A 23,108-nucleotide genomic window follows, 5' to 3' on the forward strand; every position below is an offset into this window, starting at 1 on the left:
TTCTGTACTCACTATTGCTCCACATTTTGTCGCAGATTGATTGTCCTGATGTTTTTACTCATGTTGCACAGCTGTCCTTTAAGCATAATTCACACAGTTATCAAGGTATCTTTTTAAAACAAAATGACTTTATGAAATGCTGCTTGATTGTGCTGGTTTGTGGCAGATTTTGTATTTGGTGATATGCAAACTAATTTGGAGGCAAACTTCTCAAAACAGATCCTGTACTATTCTAGTCTGAACTTGTGCAAAATAAGCCTTTAATGTTGATATAGACTTTAAGGTTTACCTTCTGTGCTTTCATTTTCCTGAACAGTGAATCTGCCCCGATGTATTAATTTTCTGCCTGTATATGGTAAAATGATGCTATGACTATTTAAACTGTGAAATCTCAACATGCTATTTGTTGACATTTAGTCTGAATGGTTAGAATGAGAGTTGAAAATGACTACCAGCCTGGTCACTCATCAACGATGGAGGTGATGATTTCTGTAGCATCTGATGATTTAAAAAAGGAATTGGGGTGAGGCCTAAAGTTTGTTTGGGATTCTGATAAGCATTCTGCAAAGAAAAATTTAAATGATTTTACATTGAATCTTATCTTGTACTTCTGATAATCTTCATGGAGAAAAGGTATTAAATTGATGTTTCTATTTCAAGTGCATCAGGCAAGATTACTTGCAACATTTTCATTGATTTAGGCTGGGACCCTAGGTTTGATATGAGTTCAATGAGGAAAATAGAAAGAAACCTTTGAATGGTCTCCTATGCTTCCAGTGCTGTTTTTGAGAATCTTTCTTTGGAAAGGAAAACCTAACCACTGCTAATTGGAAATTCTGTCAATTTAAAGAGATATTAACTATCCCATCAGATACTTTTTCAGAAGGATCATACAACTTTCTACTTAAAACAATTGTACTGACAGTCTGGGGCATGTTCCTGTTTTTTAAACTCTTTATTGTGACTGAATTAAAGGAAATTCTACAAACCTAAATGAGGACAGAATTACCTACTTTTTGGCAATCGATTTTCTAGATGTGTTATTTTCAGAAGAGTCTTTGCTAAATTGAAGGAGAGCTTCATTTTGCCATGAAAATTTACAAGGACAGGATTCCTTTTCTGGTTCTTCTGACCACTTTGTAGGACACAAACCTGTATAATGAGCTTTGGTCCAGTGTTCTTTACATAAATTAATTTCCTCTTTCTATCTTCTAATGAATAGACCTCTTATTGACAGTTTTATTTAATTCAGTTGTTTAATGTTACGATTCAGACCTAAGTCTTATTTTTAATAACTTGTCATTTTTTCCCCAAGAAGGAATGCCCATAGTTAAGGTGGTGCTAAGAGATCTGTTCTTCCATATTATTGTTCACTGCTGAATTTCTTCCACAAAATTAAATGTAGTATGCTTAATTTATTATCTTGAAATTGTAACTTCCTTACATTTCCAATCATTGTACTTCCGTCACATCAACTGGATTCTTTGTTGTTCATTCAATATTCATCTGCAAGAGTACAATTTCCATCATCATAAGGATGCATTGTGGTTGAAAGACTTCTCCTGGGAAGCTATATGTATATATTTTAAAAATGCCCATTAATATTTATTTAAAATCTTACAGGTTTCTCAGTTACTGCTGGAAAAATATTTTCACTCTTCCTAGACACTGCTTCTGCTGTCCTTCTTAAATGTAGCCATGTCATTTGATTTTTCCAGAACTGTGTCACCATCAATTGTAACCTTCTCAATGCTCCTACTTATTGCATCAATATCCCAATAGTAATATTAATTGTCAGTTTCTCCAGCACCCATTATGTTATTTGAATCCTGCCTTTTGTTATCTTGCCTACTTGCAACTTGGGGCACCTTCCTCACTGTTTTTCTTTTAATTGAAGCTTCAGAAGCAAGTGAGGGGTTAAGACATGAAATTACTATTTAAGGCATGAGTAACGCAAAAGGTAAGTATGGAGGTACAGCAAATAATAAGGAAAGACAATAGAATATTATAATCTGTTGAGAGGGGAACTGATTTCAAAAAGTAGGATGATTATGCTTCCGTTACACAGTGCTTTGGTGAGACCACACCTACAATACTGTGTTCAGTACTGTTTACCTTACTTAAAGAATGCACTATAAGCAGTTCAGAGAAAGTTTACCAGACTATTCCCAGGCATTTGCTAGTTTTCTTATGAGGCAATGTTGGACAGGCTAAGCTTATCTCCATTAGAGTTTGAAAGAGTAAGAGGCGACTTAATTGAAACGTGTGGTGTCTTAACAAAAGACAGTAGACAATAGGTGCAGGAGTAGGCCATTCTGCCCTTCGAGCCTGCACCACCATTCAATATGATCATGGCTGATCATCCTTAATCAGTATCCTGTTCCTGCTTTATCTCCATAACCCTTGATTCCACAATCCTTGAGAGCTCTATCCAACTCTTTCTTAAATGAATCCAGAGACTGGGCCTCCACTGCCCTCTGGGGCAGAGCATTCCACACAGCCACCACTCTCTGGGTGAAGAAGTTTCTCCTCATCTCTGTCCTAAATGGTCTACCCCGTAGTTTTAAGCTGTGTCCTCTGGTTCGGCACTCACCCATCAGCGGAAACATGCTTCCTGCCTCCAGAGTGTCCAATCCTTTAATAATCTTATATGTCTCAATCATATCCCCTCTCAGTCTTCTAAACTCAAGGGTATTCAAGCCCAGTCGCTCCAGTCTTTCAGTGTAAGGTAATCCCGCCATTCCAGGAATGGACCTCATGAACCTACGCTGCACTCCCTCAATAGCCAGAATGTCTTTCCTCAAATTTGGAGACCAGGACTGCCCACAGTACTCCAGATGTGGTCTCACCAGGGCCCTGTACAGCTGTAGAAGAACCTCTTTGCTTCTATACTCAATCCCTCTTGTTATGAAGGCCAGCATGCTATTAGCCTTCTTCACTACCTGCTGTACCTGCATGCTTACCTTCATTGACTGGTGTACAAGAACAAGTTGGATGTGGAAAGGATGTGTCTCATAGAATTGAGAACTAGGGATCGACTGTTTTAAAATAGAGTTGAGACTCTTTTTCCCTTGGAGGGTCACAGGTCTTAGGAACTCTATCTGAAAAGGTGAAGGAAGCACAGTCCTTGAGTATTTTTAAGAAACTAGTGGATACATTTTTGGAGAAACTCTGGTCTTGTAGCATCTCCAGGGGAGAAATGTTTCAGAGTTAATGTTTCAAGCCTGGTATGAATTCTTCAGAATGAAGCATTCTCGTGGTCGTTTTCAGATTTGCAGATCTGTAATATCTTGCCTTTATTATATCTATAGTGGAAAGATTCTTTTTAAGCAAGGGTGTGAAAGAATATTGGTAATAGTGTAGATTTGAGGTTACAGTCAGATGAGCTATGATCTTTTAAATGGCAGAGCAGGCTACAGGGACTGAATGGCCTACACTTGTTCCTTATTCGCATGTTTGGGCTTTCGACTTTAAACCAGTGGTACAGATTGCATTAAATTTTCCACACAATGCACATGATTCCAAGAGTTGGAGCCAGGAAATATCAGGAAATATCTCAAACACTCCTACAATAAAAATACCCTGTGATATCCTTAGTTTCAGTCACTGAGTAAACTTGATATATTTTCTGTTATATGGCACAAACAATGTCTCTTAGCTTTTCATAATGTTGCTTGTATGTACACAAAAATCTATTGATTGGCTCCCAACAAGCAATGTCAGAGGAGCTTCATTAATTTATTTATGAAGAAGAGGTCCGATTTTTGTATTTAGGGATACTGGATTTACAGTTGCAGGAAAGTACAGAGTAAACTTTGTTGATGCATCCCTAATCAAACATTCTAATGCATTTTGCAGTCTGTTTTTGCAGGTGAACTTGAAAATTGTTTACCTTTTGTTTCTTAAGCTATTCTAGCTCCAGAAAAAAACTTGCCAAGCCAAACACACTAGCATAATACTAGCAAAATAGTAGATTCAAAAAAGATTCCAAACACTTAATAAATTGATCATTCCTTGCAGGGTTCTACTGACCATGATGCACCTGACCCCTCCCCAATGGGAAAAGCTGAGGATGTACAGGTAACCATCAATTCACAGTACTAAATGTGACAAAGGCTGACTCCTGTCCTGGTGGTCACCTACCCTATATAAATTTAAACTAATCCAAAACTGTATTCTAAATCATGCCATGTTCTGTTTATCCATCACCCCACTGTTTGCTGACTGATATTGATTTCCAGTCCAGCAACTCAAATTTAAGATTGTCATCATTGTTTTAAATTTCCTCCAATAATCTCATCTTTGCCCTACTGTGTAACCTCCTTCAGCTCTTTAATTATTTACAAGCAATTTCCAACTTCTTCCGTTGCCCAGTTTTAGTTGTTCTGCCATTGCAGTAATGTCTGCATCTGCTTGGACTCTAAGCACCAGGAGTTACCTTCCTATTTTCTTTACCTCTCCATCTTCACAATGGAGTTTAAAACTGGTCTGTTTGAAGTTCATTTGATTTTGTTTTGTGTTTGGAGTGAAATTTTAATAGATAATGTTCCGTTGATGTGCTTTGGAACAGTTTACTATGCTCACAGTGCTTTATCAATTCAAGTTGTTTTTTTGGTACTCGAAGTATGAAGAGGCTTGTATTATCTGCTTTGGGTTATTCTGGATAACTGTGACGGACTACAGAAAATAAGGACTAATAAGGATAAATAACTGCCTTGCGTTACTCTGGGTAAACTATGATTGGCTATTTTCAATTGCCTATCACTTTGCTTCAAGACATCTATTGACTAGCCTGTCTATCTATAAGTAGCGATTCAGTTGACAGCCATTTATTCATCCACAGCCAATGACCCTAAAAGTGTGTAGGAGAAAGTGAGGACTGCAGATCAGAGTCGAGTGTGTGGTGCTGGAAAAGCACAACCGGTCAGGTAACATCTGAGGAGCAGGAGAATCGATGTTTTTGATGAAGGGCTTTTGCCTGAAACGACGATTCTCCTGCTCCTCGCATGCTGCCTGACCGGCTGTGCTTTTCCAGCACCACAGTCTCGCCCCTAAAAGTATGTGCCAGGTAAAGTTAAAATTCAGATCAGTCTCACCAGCTATCAAGAAACCAGTACAGGTATTTTCTAACCAGCCAGTTCAGAAATGTTATGACACGCGGAGGAGGTAGGACTTGAACCCTGGTCTCCTGGCTCAGAAGAAGGGACGTTACCCTAGTGCCACATGAGCGCTAAGAAATCAATATAATGTTACTCAACAATATGTATTTAAGAGAATAGGTACCATAAATATTCTACCAAATCAATCACCAGGAATCACTTGATCTCATAAACTTCATCTAGATATTGTTAGGTGCATAGCTCATAAGATTTCTTTTTTAACTGGACTGAGCAATGAAGCAGCGAATACTTCTCAAATCCTGTGGCTTCACAGATGATAAAATCTCTGAATTATTTTGAGACATAGAATTGATTCAAATTTCACTTTGGAGCTATTTGCATAAAACTATCAACTTCATCCTCTTTTTTTTAAACAGGATATGCAATGCATTTACTTGGAAATTAGAGGCCACCCTCTTGTTGGGTGATATCCATATTCCTTCTCCATTTCATTAAAACCCAAAAATAATACAAAAATAAGTATCCACACCAGACAAAAATAATTCTAATTTTTCACCAGTCATGTCAGCAGTCTTTTTTTGGTGCATTTTCTCTACAAGCCTTTCCTGATAGCCAAGGTCCAGACTTAGAGGAGGCTCAATGGAAATCAGTAGGTTTTTTTGTGTGAAGGGAACATAAATAATCATCTTTTTACAAAGATAAATCCAATCTATTTTCATTCATTGCAAGTTAAAAAGATGTGCAAAATTTCCTGCCATCAGGAGATCCTTCTTTAATAATTTGTTCTCTGGATGTGTGGAATACTGGTAAAACTTTTTTTTAGCCTATGTTTGTCCTGACTGCATGTAGTCACATGGGGATTAGTTGGTGTGACAGTTTCCCTTCCTTGGGAAATTTCTTTTTGCTATTCCATATATTATTAGATTTCTTCCTTTAGAAATTTCATTTATATGACATCTTTCAGAATCTTAAATACATTGCAAAATGCTTTCTAGTCATTATTGTGATATCGAAAACATAAAAACAGATTTTTGTGTAGCAGTGTGATGATGATACCCAGGTAGTTTTCTACAGTGAAGTTGATTTAGGGCTAGATATTGTCAAGACATCATCTTTGAATAGTGCCATGGTATCTTTAACACTTACGTGAAAGGACAAGCTGTGTCTAGAGATTTCTGACTTAATGGCCTGGGATTTAGTATGGGGATGGGTGTCTCTCTCATTGTGTAGAAATTTAGTGGGAATCCTGCATTGTTTATGTTGAAAAAAGCCCAAATTAATTAAGTGACTCTCAGACACTTAACTGGAGAATGTTGGGGACTTTCCCCAAATCTATGAACAGAGGGATGGAAATCAAATTAGAGGCTGGCAGCTCTCTGTTGAAGCATCACCATAAAGTTCAATGACTACTGCCTATATTGCTTTGAGTAACAGCTGTTGGATCCTAATACACAGGTGATGGTGGGTTGGGGGAGAGAGTGGTGAGCAGTAGCCACTGGTGGAGTACTGAGTGAGAAACTGCAACTTCAGAATATCTGCATGAGCTACATCCTAAAGTTGATACTGTCTTCAGAGTATGCTGGCCCAATATAAAATCTAGACTATGGTTCATCTGTACTTCTTTGGATAATTAATTAGTATTCTGTATCTTATACTTGCCTTACAATGACACTTTGCCATACTGTTATGGTTAATGTTGCATATGCAGAGTTTCACCTAAACAAAGATTAAATAGTATGGGCATAGCTAATTAGAATGGCATGAACCTAGATTGTAAGACACTAAATCAATCATCAGTAATAATTCAGAAGTTGTGGTTTCATACTGTGGCAAGTTTTAAAACTACATTGAATGTCAGCCTTCATTTATTACTATCACTCATTCGGCAGAGTTTAATCCAGCCCATCATGTTATAGCAGTGGCCCAGTTAATTGGAAGAGAGGCTGCATGTCAGTTTGCCAGCAGCAGGAAACCTCTAGTATTTGAATCAGTATGAAGGGGCCAATGTCAGAAATGCATCCACTATGGAGATATGTCAGTCAGGCTTATTAATGAGTCAGTTGACATCAATTATCTGAGCTTGTTTACTGTGAAACCAGTCTACTTGGGAATGGGTGGTATTGCTCATCAACGGGCACTCTGCACTCAATCAAGAATCATAGCATCAGGAAGGAGGGGACTGTGAAAGGCCACCCCACTTAGGCCCTGGTCCTTTCCCCTCCCACAATCAAACTCACGTGTGACCTTGGGTCCAACAGCTGTAACAACATTTTATGAGGAAAATTTCCAAGAGGCAGTTCAGGAAAAGTTACTTTGCATAACGGGTCATGGCAAGGTAGAACCTGTTTCTGTGGGAGTAGTTGAAATGAACACTACAGATTCATTTAAGGCTAGGTTGGATAAACATACGGAAGAAGGAATGATAGATTGGGGTGAAAGGATGAGATGAAATGTGAATGGCTTGGACTTGTTGGATCAAATGTCCTGTGTCTGTAATGAATATCCTACAAAGTTAGCTTTTGATATTTTGATGTTTGGAAAATAAGAAAGAAAGGAAGATGCAGAAATTGCTGGAGAAACTCAGCAGGTCTGGCAGCCTCTGTGCAAAGAAAGCAGAATTAACATTTCAAATCTACTTTTCAGAGGTTACTGGACCCAAAATGTGAGATTTTCTTTCTCTCTACAGATGCTGCCAGATCTGCTGCGTTTCTCCAGCAGTTACTGTTTTTGTTTCAGTTTTCAGCATCCAGTAACTTGTCTCCAGTATTTTCTTCCTCTTCAAATTTATTTTGAATATTTTTAGTTAATTAGGGAAATGCTTCCTGAATGATTAAAACATACCTAAGAGCATCAGGTCTGTGAAGGAGAATAGTGAATGTTGCAGCACAGTATAGACCCTTCGGCCCTCAATGTTGTGCCGATCTGTGAAAATAATCTGATGCCCATCTAACCTACACCGTTCCATTATTATCCATATGTATGTCCAATGCCCATTTAAATGCCCTTAACGTCGACTACTGTTGCAGGAAGGCCGTTCCAAGCCCCTACTACTTTGAGTGAAAAAACTACCCCTAATATCTGTTCTAAATCTATCACCCCTCAATTTAAAGCTAAGACCCCTCGGGTGGGCCTTCGCCATTTGAGGAAAACGGCTCTCACTGTCCACCCTATCTAATCCTCTGATTATCTATATATCTCGATTAAGTCATCTCTCAACCTTCCTCTCTCCAACGAAAACAGCCTCAGTTCCCTCAGCCTTTCCTCGTAAGACCTTCCTTCCATACCAGGCATCCTCCTAGTAAATCACCTCTGAACTCTTTCCAAAGCTTCCACATCCTTGCTACAATGCGGTGACCAGAACTGCATGCAATACTCCAGGTGTGGCCTTACCAATGTCTTGTACAGCTAAAGCATGACCTTGTGGCTCTGAAACTCAGTCCCTCTATCAATAAAAACCAACACACCAGATGCTTTCTGAACAACCCTATCAATCTGGGTGGCAACTTTTAGAGATTTATGCACCAGGACACCGAGATCTCTCTGTTCATCTGCACTGCCAAGGATTTTTGCAGATAACCCAATACTCTGCATTCCTGTTACTTTTTCTGAACTACCTTGCACGTTTCCGCATTAAACTCCATTTGCCACTTCTCAGCTCAGCTCTGCATCTTATCACTGTCCCTCTGTAATCCACCAACATCCTTTAGTACTGTCCACAACTCTGCCTACCTTAGTGTCATCCGCAAATTTACTAACCCATCCTTCTATGCCCACATCCACATCATTTATAAAAATGATAAACAGATCCTTGTGGCATACTACTGGCAACTGAGCTCCAGGCTGAATATTTCCTATCAACCACCATGGCTTCTTTCAGCTAGCCAATTTCTGATCCAAACCGCTAAATCACATACTTATCAAGGACCCACAAATAGGTGTTCCTTGAAAAAGCTCTACCTTTCAGTTGTATCCATCCCCTGCAGTTTCCTTCCCCACCCTATGCATCCTAACTCTTGCCTAATAACATCATAATTGTCTTTCCCCCAGTTGTGCCTCTTTCCCTGTGGTATAATCCTATCCCTGCCCATTGCTATTGTAAACATATATGAATTATGGTCACCATCGCCAAAGTGCTCACCTACCTCCAAATCTTAACACCTGGCAGTTTTCATTCCCCAATATGGCATCTCCCCTTGTTGGCCTGTCTACATACTGTGTCAGAAAACCCTCCTGCTTACGTTGAACAAAAACTGACCCATCTAATCTACTTGAACTATAGTATATCCAGTCAATATTGGAGAAGTTAAAGTCCCCCATAACAACTACCCTGTTACTCTCGGTCCTGTTGAGAATGATCTTTGCTATCCTTTCCTCTACATCCCTGGAATAATTCGGAGGCCTATGGAAAACTCCCAACAGGGTGACCTCTCCTTTCCTGTTTCTGACCTCAGTGGATGAGTCGTCAAACGTTCTCTCAGCTGCTGTAATACTACCCTTGATTAACAATGCCACATTTTTCCTCCTCCTCCTGCTTCTCTCTCTCCCTCTGTCTCTCTTCACCCCCCAAACAACCCCACCCCCCCCACCATCATTTCTGTTCTTGCTGAAGCATCTAAATTCTGGAATCTGCAACAACCATTCCTGTCCCTCCTCTAGCCATTTCTCTGAAATGGCCACAACATTAAAATCCCAACTACCAACCCATGCTGCAATTTCACCCACCTTATTCTGAATTCCCTTGGCATTGAAGTACACATATTTCACACCAACATCCTGACTGCCAATGTCCTCTCGCGACCTTGTAAACCTATTCCTGACCTCACTACTCTCAAAGTCCTGTACTCTGGAACAACAATTCAGGTTTCCATCCCCCTGCTGCATTAGTTTAAACCCCTCTGAAGAGCATTAGCAAGATTGATCTCTGAGTAGACATGAAAATTGGCATGGAATGAAGTACAAATGCAATCTCTGAATAATTGCAGGGTTTATCTGGAGAGGAATTGTTATGATTTTGTAAAAGTTGTGACTTGACTTATAAGAGTTTTTCTTGAGTTAGTTCTCTTCTATCTTAATTTCAGGTATGTTTGGCTTTAAATTTTAACACCACTTTTTTCAATAAATCCAAATTCCACATGCTTAGATTGTGGCCCAAATCTTCTGATCTGGATTTGTATCCCCATTTTAGATAACCCAGACTTCACAAGATGTTATATACATGCCTTCCTTTGATTTTTTGGATCTGTCTTCTGAACACTGAACCTTCTTAACTCAACAGTGTTTCATAGGTAGCAATGTGGCAAAGTCTTTGAGGAAGATTTACTGCTTTTCACGGCTCTAGTTGCTGTAATCTGTGAACTAATATGTATAACTATTAATATGGCATATCTAGGTCCATGTCTTCAGTAGCCTTGATGTAGGATAAGCCCAGAAGATCAACCAAAAATAGGTCTGTCCTTAAATTAATAACTACAGGAATTGGGACCTCCATAGGTATGTGTTGTGTGTTATGGAACTCTTCAAGTTTAATCTTATTTACAGGCATATGTAAGATGTTGTGTTACAGATGTAGTTCCATTGGTCACGCTTCTTGGCTTTAAGAAAAACACACTTTATTCTTGCAGTTGTTGTGGGTATGTTCGCTGAGCTGGGAATTTGGTCTGCAGATGTTTTCATCCCCTTTCTAATTGACATCCTCAGTGCTGTGGAGCCTCCTGTGAAGCACTGCTGGACTGGATTGGTTGGAATTTATTTGGTTTTGTTCCTGCTGCTTCCAATTGCCAGTTCCGGTTGTTTGTTGCAATGGTCAATATATTGGGTCCAGGTTAATGTGTTTACTGATGGAGTGCCAAGCCTCTAGGAATTTTCTGGCTGACCAATGTTTGGCTTGTCCCAGTCAAATTTCTGGTCCTTGTTGTCTGTGTGTGTAGATACTTAGGATAGCTGATCATGGGGTTTAGTGGTTAGTTGATGTTCATGAATGCATACAACAGATGGACAAGAAATCACGTGCCAAAATCATTAATTTCAAAAGTGACCAGACAAGTAGATTGTAACAATCAAGCAGGCCATCACAATAAGATGGGACAGAACCACAAACAAAAAAAAAGGCACTATAAGACAAAATGACTAAACTAATCAGAAGAAGATAACATGACAGATACCTGGGTTAGAAACCTCTCCACAGACAGCTCACAGACACAGAAAAAGTGGTACAAGTTAAGTGACTCAACTACAATCATAGGAATGCAGGACAAACAGACTTCCTAGCTGCATTAGAATGTATGCTCAGAACAAACGGACTAACCAAAGAGAGACAGCAAACGGTCAGACAAACCATTGTACCCTTACTTACATAGAAAACACAAACAACCTTAACACAAAGGAGAGAGAAGCCCTAAAAACAGTTAAAAATGACAAAATCATATTCATAGTACCAGCGGATTAAGGCAGAATGACAGTAATCATGAACCAAGTGGACTACATTCAAAAAGCAGAGAAACTATTTGCAGATACCGACACTTACCTACAGAGGGAGTGTGACCCCATGTCACAGTTAACCAATAGAATAAACAACACACTATGGAACCTACACTAAAGTGGATTGATAATCAAGATAGACCTACAAAAGATAAAACCAGAAGGCACCAACACCCCATGATCTTACAGATTACCTAAGGTATGTAAACCAGAGATACCACTTAAACCCATTAGGCATTTCCAGGAACTCCATCACATATACTGGCAAAAGAACATCAGCAAAAACTCAAACATCTAATCAGCAGATCCAAACACTGCATACAATCATCACAGGGATTCCAAGACAATATCAAGAACATAAGCATAGACAAGGATAAAATTATGGTCTCATTCAATGTAATGGCACTGTTTACCTCGATTGACAAAATCTTAGTCAAAAAGACAATAGCCAACCTCTTGGACAAACAGAACAGATGACAATGACGTGGAACCAATCAACCAGGATGGCATACTGAAACTACTGGACCTGTGCTTGATGGCTCACTTCATATTCAACAACCAGATATATGAACAAATCAATGGGACAGCTATGGGCTTACCCATCTGTGGGCTCATAGCAGAAGCAGTGATGCAAAGACTAGAACAAACAGCCCTCCCAAAAATCCGATTCAAGCTTTGGATCAGATATGTGGAAAACATTTGTAGTAATTAAAAGAACAGAGATTGAGAACACACATCAGATTATCAATACCGTGCTGACAGGGATAGAATTTACGAGAGAGGAGGAAATTAACAAGCCGCTCCCATTCCTGGATATGATGGTAGAAAGAACACAGGACAGGGAATGCACAACAAAAGTGTACAGCACAGTCACATACATGGATCAGATTCTGAATTATAAGAGTAACCACCCAACACACACAAGAATAGCTGCATTAAGACCCTGTTCAAAAGGGCTATAATACACTGCAGTACTCCTGACCTGCAAAGACAGGAAGAAGTACACCTCTACAAAGTCTTTGTCATGAATGGGTATCCCCGCAACTTCATCTGCAGATGCTTGGCAGACAAACAATGCAACGAGGACATGCTACAACCCAATACACTAACTACTCTACCTTATGTGAAAAAAAACTGAACAGACAGACCCCTCCAACCACTCGGATTTATGACACCACATAAACCAAGAGCCATGCTCAGACGACAACTCACCAGAACAAAATATCCGATACCCATCATGCACAGGACAAACATGGTATGCAAGATTCCATGCAGAGACTGCACAAAACACTATAAAGGTCAAACTGGCAGACAACTAGCCATCTGCATTCATGCATGTCAACTAGCCATTAAACGTCATGACCAGCTATCCTTAGTATCTATACACACAAGCGACAATACAACAATAATAGGACAGGGTAAACAGAGGATGACCAAAGAATTCCTAGAAGCAATGCACTCATCCAGGGACTCCATCAATAAACACATTGACCTAGATCCAATATACCAACCATTGCAACAAACAACCGGAAGCAGCAGGAACCAAATAAATTCCAACCAACACAGTACAGCAGCTCCTCGGCACTGAGGGTGTCACCTAGAAAAGGGACAAACATCAGCAAGCCAGATTCTCAACTCAGCGAACATACCCACAATAACTATCTCTCCTGCACTGACCTCAACATGTGCTTGTTTTGTCTGTTTTTCTCCCTTTTAAAACTGCTGTTGTTTTGACTTTTTTTCCCCAAAGTTCCAAAACAATGCAACAGCATATAAAACAGTCATTGTTGCTTCTGGAATTTGAGGAAATCACCTCCAGCACCTAAAATACCTCAAAAACGGAGCAGCCGTTACAGCCAGAAATTTTTCCCGTCCTCCATGTTGGATTAGATAGATCGAGTGAATCCTTAGAAGAGTATAAAGGCATAGGAGTATACTGAAGAGGGAAATCAGAATGGCAAAAAGGGGACATGAGATATCTTTGGCAAATAGAATTAAGGAGAATCCAAAGGATTTTTACAAATACATTAAGGACAAAAGGGTAACTAGGGAGAGAATAGGGCCCCTCAAAGATTAGCAAGGCAGCCTTTGTGTGGAGCCACAGAAAATGGGGGAGATACTAAACGAGTATTTTGCATCAGTATTTACTGTGGAAAAGTATATGGAAAATATAGAATGTAGGGAAATAGATGGTGACACCTTGCAATATGTCCATATTACAGAGGAGGAAGTGCTGGATGTCTTGAAACGCATAAAGGTTAATAAATCCCCAGGACCTGATTAGGTGTACCCTAGAACCCTGTGGGACGCTAGAGAAGTGATTGCTGGGCCTCTTGCTGAGATATTTGTATCATCGATGGTCACAGGTGAGGTGCTGGAAGACTGGAGGTTGGCTAACGTGGTGCCATTTAAGAAGGGTGGTAAGGACAAGTGAGGGAACTATAGACCAGTGAGCCTGACGTCAGTGGTGGGCAAGTTGTTTGAGGGAGTCCTGAGGGACAGGATGTGCATGTATTTGGAAAGGTAAGGACTGATTAGGGATAGTCAACATGGATTTGTGTGTGGAAATCATGTCTCACAAACTTGATTGAGTTTTTCAAAGAAGTAACAAAGAGGATTGATGAGGGCAGAGTGTAGATGTGATCTATATGGACTTCAGTAAGGCATTTGATAAGGTTCCCCATGGGAGACTGGTAGCAGGATTAGATCTCATGGAATACAGGGAGAACTAGCTATTTGTATACAGAACTGGCTCAAATGTAGCAGACAGAGGGTGGTGGTGGGGGGTTGTTTTTCAGACTGGAGGCTGTGACCAGTGGAGTGTCACAAGGATCAATGCTGGGTCTTCTACTTTTTGTCATTTACATAAATAATTTGGATGCGAGCATAAGAGGTACAGTTGGTAAGTTTGCAGATGACACCAAAATTGGAGGTGTAGTGGACAGTGAAGAAGGTTAGGAGAAAGTGAGGACTGCAGATGCTGGAGATCAGAGCTGAAAATGTGTTGATGGAAAAGCGCAGCAGGTCAGGCAGCATCCAAGGAGCAGGAGAATCGACGTTTTGGGCATGAGCCCTTCCTCTGAGGTAACCTTCAGTGAAGAAGGTTACCTCCGATCACAACAGGACCATGACCAGATGGGCCAATGGGCCAAGAAGTGGCAGATGGAGTTTAATTCCGATAAATGCGAGGTGCATTTTGGGAAAGCAAATCTTAGCATGACTTATACACTTAATGCTTAGGTCCTAGGGAGGGTTGCTGAACAAAGAGACCTTGGAGTGCAGGTTCATAGCTCCTTGAAAGTGGAGTTTCAGGTCGATAAGATAGTGAAGAAGGCATTTGGTATGCTTTCTTTTATTGGTCAGAGTATTGAGTACAGGAGTTAGGAGGTCATGTTGCGGCTGCGCAGGACATTGGTTAGGCCACTGGTGGAATATTGCAATCAATTCTAGTCTCCTTCCTATTGGAAGGATGTTGTGAAACTTGAAAGGATTCAGAAAAGATTTACAAGGATGTTGCCAGGGTTGGAGGATTTGATCTATAGAAAGAGGCTGAACAGGCTGGAGCTGTTTTCGCTGGAGCGTCGGAGGTTGAGGGGTGACCTTATAAAGGTTTACAAAATTATGAGGGGCATGAATAGGATAAATAGACAAAGTCTTTTCCCTGGGGTGGGGGAGTCCAGAACTAGAGGGCATAGGTTTAGGGTGAGAGGGGAAAAGATATAAAAGAGACCTAAGAGGCAACTTTTTCACACAAAGGGTGGTACGTGTATGGAATGAGCTGCCAGAGGAAGTGGTGGAGGCTGGTACAATTGCAACATTTAAGAGGCATTTGGATGGGTATAAGAATAGGAAGGGTTTGGAGGGATATGGGCGGGGTGCTGGCATGTGGGACTAGATTGGGTTGGGATATCTGGTCGGCATGGATGGGTTGGACCGAAGGGTCTGTTTCCATGCTGTACATCTCTATGACTCTATAACTGAAACTGGCACCCAAGCCACAAATCTTTACACAAACCTTGAACACTTTATTCTTATACCCAGCTAAAATGCAAATGAAAGAAAGAAGAATTGGTATAACTAACTTCATTGGAAAACTTAACAGTAATAGATTATTTAACTTCTAAACAGCAACTGTTCTAATATAGCAACATTCCATAAGTACATCCTTAGTAAAGGCAAAATCAGTAAAATAGATTGTCCTACATGTGGTGTTTCTCCAGTCCAGGAGAAAAGAACACTAAGAGAAAATCCTGCAGAGAGAGTGCTCTGGTGTTTTGCTGTGGCTGAGAGAAATATATAGCAGCTTCCACATCTAGCTTCAAAACACGAACAACTGAAGGCTAAACTAAATTCCTGGTTCTGTGGGAGCCTGACTCCATCTATTCATGCTGCTTCTATTGTTCTAACTTCTCAAAACTAAACCCAGATCCTCTCACGCAGTTTACTTTATTAGCTTGGAAGAGACAACTTGACACCTCTGGCTCAAAATCTTTCTTCAAAATAAAAGGCAGGGCATAAAGCAATGGCACTGTCACATGGGCATCATTTCATTGCAATACTGTTTAGCTTTGAACTCATTTTAAATTTATTTTGCAAAAGATGATTTGTTTATGTTTTCTCAATCTGGTTGAAAATTTGAGGATAAAAATCAGTTTTTTTTCTGTTGGTAGCTTTACTATATTAAAGCAATATTGACTTACCGTACAAAGTCACTAACTATATTCTCCATGCTTAATGTTGCAGTTTGGAGATGTGAATAACTCTAACTTGATTTCTGAATTTGTCCAATTCCTTTGACTAGTTCTTAAACTATTCAGAAAATGGATCATGGAAAATAAAATTATGTTTTATAACTAAACCAATGGAAATATTAACAAGTATTATTAATCGATGTACATCTTTATGACTCTAATTAAATTTTAATATTTTTACAAAACTTTATTAATTCATTCAGTGGGGGTGCCTTGACTGGCTGGGTCAATATTTGTTGCATAATCCTAATTGCCCTCAAAAGATGGTACTGCTTTCTTAAACTGCTGCAATCTCTTTGTTGTAGATACACCTATAAATGTTGCTAGGGGGAGAGAGTTCCAGGATTTTGACTCATTTTGATTGCCATGGAATGATGTTTAAATTTTATCTCTTGTGGAGATTGTCACTGTCTGGCACCGGTGTGGCATGAATTCTATTTGGTTTTCCTCTTCTGACCTTATGATGGAGGAAATATTTTGATAAAGCAGATGAAGATGCTTAAGACTAGGGAGGACTCCTGCTATGATGATAGACTTCAGCAAACACAGCATTCTTCCTTTGTGCATGCTTTCACTCCAACCGGTAGAGAGTCTCCTCTTCCTCGTCCTTGTCTCCTCTCCCCCGCCCTATCCAAAAGAAATATTATTGTTGAGGGCAGGGGTTGAATGACCCTCATAAAAACAAGATTGTGTCTGTGAGCAGGTTAATGCTAAGATTACTGTTGATTAAGGGGAGACTGATGAGGTGGTAATTGATTGAATTGAGTTTATCATTTTTTTGTGTACAGAACATACCTGGGCAATTTTCCACATGGTCATTTAGTTGCCAATGTTGTAGCTGCACTAGAAGGGCTTAGCAACAAGTTCTGGTGCACAAGGCTTCAGTAAGTTTCTCTGTAGGCTGTGCATTACAATGAAGGTCTGCACATGTAGATTAATGTGCTGATGCCATTTGCAGTTTTGACTTCCATTTGTTGGTGTCATGTACATTATAGGACTATTTGTGTGCTAATCAGCATAAGCAGCAAGCGATAGACAGAGCTGGACAGATGAGGTGTAAACTCTGTAGTCAAGCTATATCTAATTATGAATGGGTTTGAACAATTAACCTAATTGGAGGAGCAAGCTTCTCAAATATCCCCATCTTCAATGATGGGAGAGGCAAGCACATCAGCGCAAAGAGAGAATCTTCTTCCAAAAACGGCAAGTGGATGATCCATCTCAGCTTCATCTGGAAGCCTCCAGCATTACAGATGCCAGTCTTTAGCCAATTCAATTCACTTCATGTATTATAAAGAAACAGCTAAATGCACTGGACAAAGATCAGTGTTCCCGCTACCTTTTTTCGTTCTGAGTGGACCTCTGAAGTCCATACATGACATTGATTGGAGTCAAATGTAGACCAGGTCAGGTATAGGTGACACACTTGCTTCTCTACGAATGCTGCCACCTAAAGAACATTGAGGAGAAAGTGAGGACTGCAGATGCTGGAGATCAGAGCTGAAAATGTGTTGCTGGAAAAGCGCAGCAGGTCAGGCAGCATCCAAGGAACAGGAGAATTGACGTTTCGGGCATCAGCCCTTAGTGAGCCAGATGGGTGTTTATGACAATCAATAATGGTCAGCATAAGACTAGCTTTATTAATTCTAGGGTTATATTTTAATTGATTTCAAGTTTCATCATCTGCCTGGTGGTTTTGATTTCAAGTTTCATCATCTGCCTGGTGGTTGAACCCATGTCACCAGTAAATTAGTCTGGGGACCCTACATTATTAGTCCAATAAAATTACTACTATACCACTGCCTTCTCACAATCTGCACCATGTAGGTATCCTCAAGTATTTTTGCCGCTCTTGGTCCTGTACCAGGACATAATCAGGATTGAGGATGGTAGTGTCTGAGACATTCTGTGACATTTCTCATTCTGCTTATCTTTGGATAGGCTGCAGTAATTCCTATGAGGACGAAATAACATAAACCAGTAAGAAAGTTTGTTTTACAAATGATTGAAACTGATTATTAAAGAATTGTTGTATTGTTTAATAGTAGTGTTTTATTGGGACAGGATTTCTTTTTGGGAGGTGCTTGGTGCAGTTAATATTTTCTGATTTATTTTGCAGTTAAATGTCCCCCACAAATTCAGTTTACTTTTGTAGTGATGAAAGTGATGGTCAGTGTGTATAATTTACTGGAGTATAGACTTTTATCTTTGCTTCATTGATAAAATGTCCCAAAGATTTTCATATTGGACAATTAGGATGTCAAGTTTCTTGATTTTGTTCACTCATTTTCAGCTTGCATGGCATCAAAATAACATCACTTCTCTTGAAAACCAATTTAGGTCATCAATGTTATTTGAAAGTATTTAATTTTATTGGTAATGTCTGAGGAGGGAATAAATGCTGATACAATTTTGCAAAGACAAGAGGGCACAAATTTAAGGTAATTGGCAAAAGAAGAAAATATGATTTTAGAAACGTTTTTCAACAGTGAGTAAGTATTTGGGCTGTAGAATCATGCTTAAGTGTGGTGGAGGCAGATTGACTCGAGGCATTTAGTAATCATTTGAACCAAAACAATGTGTGCAGAGTTACAGGGAAAAGGCAGGTGTGTGGCACTAAGTCATAATGCTTATTTGGACAGCTAATGCAGTCACAGTTGACCAAATGTCATCTTTCTGCATCGTCATCATCATTTCTGAGATTCAACACAATAAATGCTGGACTAGCTGTCAATACCTGTATCCCATTAACAAGTGTCCTTTGTATCTCAATGATCTAAATTGGATATACTACTCAATATGTGGCCTGAATGAGTGTGTTTTTAATTACATGTTCAGCTTTTAAAAAAATAATTAGGGTCAATGAGCCATAGAATTTTTACAACACATAAAGTGACCCAGGTATAAAATCCCCATCTATTCTAATTCACTTTTCCAGCACTCGGCCTGTAACCTTGTATGCGCTTCAAGACTTCATCAAACTAATTCTTAAATATCTTGATGGTTGTCATCTCTTTCACTCTTTTAGGTAGTGAGTTCCAGATACCCACAATCCTTTGGGTGATTTTTCTCTCACCCTCTCAAAGCCCCTCTAAACATTCTGTTTGTTTACTTAAAATTGTACCTCCAGTTATTGTCCGCATTTGTGTCCCTTAGAGTAATGTACGTCTCAATCAGATCTCTTCTCAGCCTGGTCTGTTCCAAGAAAAACCACCCCAGCCATTCTTGTCTCACTCCATTTTTTTTCTCAATAGTTGAGTCACTCCAGCCCATGCAACATCCTAATGAATCTCTTTGGCATCCTCTCGAGTGCTGATGTGGGCTTGTCCTTCCTATAGCATGAAGTAATATACTGACCCGAAACTACATGACAGGACAATGATGAAAGTATTGAATCATGTTAAGGGAATTTGTTACTTCAGTTATGTTGCATTTTATATAATTTGTGCAGGTTGGAATGGTGATATTTTGCTTGGAATTAATTTGGTTCAGGGCTTCTGTCACATAAAGTATCAAATTTGGTATGGATTGAAGTGGATCAGTATTGAACTTTTCTGCACAGGGCATTAAATTGCTAACATTTATAACAAAGGGCCTAATGTAAGGTTACGAATCAAGTCAAATCCATTTTTATTTAGGATTTCTGTTTTTTATTATCTTGTTGAAGATTACATTCATGATTCAGTTTCTCAATCAATATTGCCTCCTGATAATTATGCTTTAATGTTTTTCTCCTGGAAATTATGATGAACTCTGTTTTAATTCTGTTTTAGTTTGAGGAAGTAAGCTGGCCTTAACGGAGCACAGCTCATGTAGACTTGGATATTTTCTCAGATCTGAGCACCTTAAGTTTATTTTCTTATGACATTTAATGTTCAGCGTGTGATTCTACTGAAGGAAAAGATGGATGCTTCTGCTTCAAATTAATGAAGTATCTTTGTTTAGCTTATCAATTACATTGACATAATGTATTTATTAGATGTGAAAGTAAAAGGACTGCCTTTATTGTTAGGGATATCAAGGTTATTTTTCAGAAAAGCTTAATTTCCAGCTGACTGAATATACAGGATCAAATCCAGCAACATTTTGATGAAGCTTAGCACATGGAATAATTTATAATGAGGCAGGTCACGAACAACTCACAAGCTTACATTGTCTGCTTTAAGTCTCTTATCAAAGCAGCTGTTGGTTTTTTGAATGAGTTGAATTTATTTCCCATACAAAAAACAAAGGCAAAGAAGTTCATTTTTTTGTTCCTCTCTTTTAGGACTACTGAAGTAGTAAGGCCTGGGAACATTGCCTTCTGAAGGCTATGTTCCTTTGGCCTATTTTGTCCATGCTGACACCTGGTTCCAAGGTCTCTGTTGTCATGGATTTTTAGCAATCAATGACAAACAATAGAAGCATTTCTCAGGCTTTCAGTAATGCAAAATTTCCTTAATTGGACTGCTTCTGATGGCTTCATGGGGCCTAGTAAACATCAAATTTGCTGGAATAATATTGTTTAATTATCACTGGTTTTGTCAAGCTCCTGTTCTAGCTTGTTGCAAGTGAGAATTCAATGATCTTTGGAGCCATTCAGTAAAATAGTGTGTTAAAAGTTAATTTCTCAAAGAATTTGCAGATACTTGAGTCCTCTGGAGTAGCAATCTGGTTACACCATAGATAGAGGTAAAAACAATGACTGCAGATGCTGGAAATCAGATTCTGGATTAGTGGTGCTGGAAGAGCACAGCAGTTCAGGCAGCATCCAAGGAGCTTCGAAATCGACGTTTCGAGCAAAAGCCCTTCATCAGGAATAAAGGCAGTGAGCCTGAAGCGTGGAAAGATAAGCTAGAGGAGGGTGGGGGTGGGGAGAAAGTAGCATAGAGTACAATGGTTGAATGGGGGAGGGGATGAAGGTGATAGGTCAGGGAGGAGAGGGTGGAGTGGATAGGTGGAAAAGGAGATAGGCAGGTAGGACAAGTCCAGACAAGTCATGGGGACAGTGCTGAGCTGGAAGTTTAGAACTAGGGTGAGGTGAGGGAAGGGGAAATGAGGAAACTGTTGAAGTCCACATTGATGCCCTGGGTTGAAGTGTTCCGAGGCGGAGGATGAAGCGTTCTTCCTCCAGGCGTCTGGTGGTGAGGGAGCGGTGGTGAAGGAGGCCCAAGACCTCCATGTCCTCGGCAGAGTGGGAGGGGGAGTTGAAATGTTGGGCCACGGGGCGGTGTGGTTGATTGGTGCGGGTGTCCCGGAGATGTTCCCTAAAGCGCTCTGCTAGGAGGCGCCCAGTCTCCCCAATGTAGAGGAGACTGCATCAGGAGCAACGGATACAATAAATGATATTAGTGGATGTGCAAGTAAAACTTTGATGGATGTGGAAGGCTCCTTTAGGGCTTTGGATCGAGATGAGGGAGGAGGTGTGGGCGCAGGTTTTACAGTTCCTGCGGTGGCAGGGGAGAGTGCCAGGATTGGAGGGTGGGTTGTAGGGGGGCGTGGACCTGACCAGGTAGTCACGGAGGGAACAGTCTTTGCGGAAGGCGGAAAGGGGTGGGGAGGGAAATATATCCCTGGTGGTGGGGTCTGTTTGGAGGTGGTGGAAATGTCGGCGGATGATTTGGTTTAAGTGAAGGTTGGTAGGGTGGAAAGTGAGCACCAGGGGCGTTCTGTCCTTGTTACGGTTGGAGGGGTGGGGTCTGAGGGCGGAGGTGCGCGACGTAGATGAGATGCGTTGGAGGGCATCTTTAACCACGTGGGAAGGGAAATTGTGGTCTCTAAAGAAGGAGGCCATCTGGTGTGTTCATCCTTCTTTAGAGACCGCAATTTCCCTTCCCACGTGGTTAAAGATGCCCTCCAACGCATCTTGTCTACATCCCGCACCTCCGCCCTCAGACCCCACACCTCCAACCGTAACAAGGACAGAACGCCCCTGGTGCTCACCTTCCACCCTACCAATCTTCGCATAAACCAAATCATCCACTGACATTTCCACCACCTCCAAACAGATCCCACCATCAGGGATATATTTCCCTCCCCACCCCTTTCCGCCTTCCGCAAAGACCGTTCCCTCCGTGACTACCTGGTCAGGTCCACGCCCCCCTACAACCCACCCTCCCATCCTGGCATTTTCCCCTGCCACTGCAGGAACTGTAAAACCTGCGGCCACACCTCCTCCCTCACCTCTATCCAAGGCCCTAAAGGAGCCTTCCACATCCATCAAAGTTTTACTTGCACATCGACTAATATCATTTATTGTATCCGTTGCTCCCGATGCGGTCTCCTCTACATTGGGGAGACTGGGCGCCTCCTAGCAGAGCGCTTTAGGGAACATCTCCGGGACACCCGCACCAATCAAGCACACCGCCCCTTGGCTCAACATTTCAACTCCCGCTCCCACTCTGCCGAGGACGTGGAGGTCCTGGGCCTCCTTCACCGCCGCTCCCTCACCACCAGACGCCTGGAGGAAGAACGCTTCATCTTCCGCCTCGGAACACTTCAACCCCAGGGCATCAATGTGGACTTCAACAGTTTCCTCATTTCCCCTTCCCCCACCTCACCCTAGTTCTAAACTTGCAGCTCAGCACTGTCCCCATGACTTGTCCGGACTTGTCCTACCTGCCTATCTCCTTTTCCACCTATCCACTCCACCCTCTCCTCCCTGACCTATCACCTTCATCCCCTCCCCCACTCACCCATTGTACTCTATGCTACTTTCTCCCCACCCCCACCCTCCTCTAGCTTATCTCTCCACGCTTCAGGCTCATTGCCTTTATTCCTG

General features: G+C 40.8%; 1 protein-coding gene across 6 annotated transcripts in view; it reads left to right on the forward strand.

The window, feature by feature from the left end:
• The window catches only part of LOC140482816 (RAC-gamma serine/threonine-protein kinase), a 457,507-nt gene that overhangs the window by 198,017 nt on the left and 236,382 nt on the right, over nucleotides 1-23,108 (forward strand). The window contains exon 2 of one of the 6 annotated variants that reach the window (XM_072580469.1): nucleotides 4,021-4,080. The exons of the other annotated variants lie outside the window; for them this stretch is intronic. The gene's annotated coding sequence lies outside the window, so the exon portion shown is untranslated. The remainder of the gene's footprint in view (nucleotides 1-4,020; nucleotides 4,081-23,108) is intronic. 6 annotated transcript variants of the gene reach the window in all.

This window comes from Chiloscyllium punctatum, chromosome 11 (assembly GCF_047496795.1).
Source record: "Chiloscyllium punctatum isolate Juve2018m chromosome 11, sChiPun1.3, whole genome shotgun sequence".
Classification (NCBI taxonomy): domain Eukaryota; kingdom Metazoa; phylum Chordata; class Chondrichthyes; order Orectolobiformes; family Hemiscylliidae; genus Chiloscyllium; species Chiloscyllium punctatum.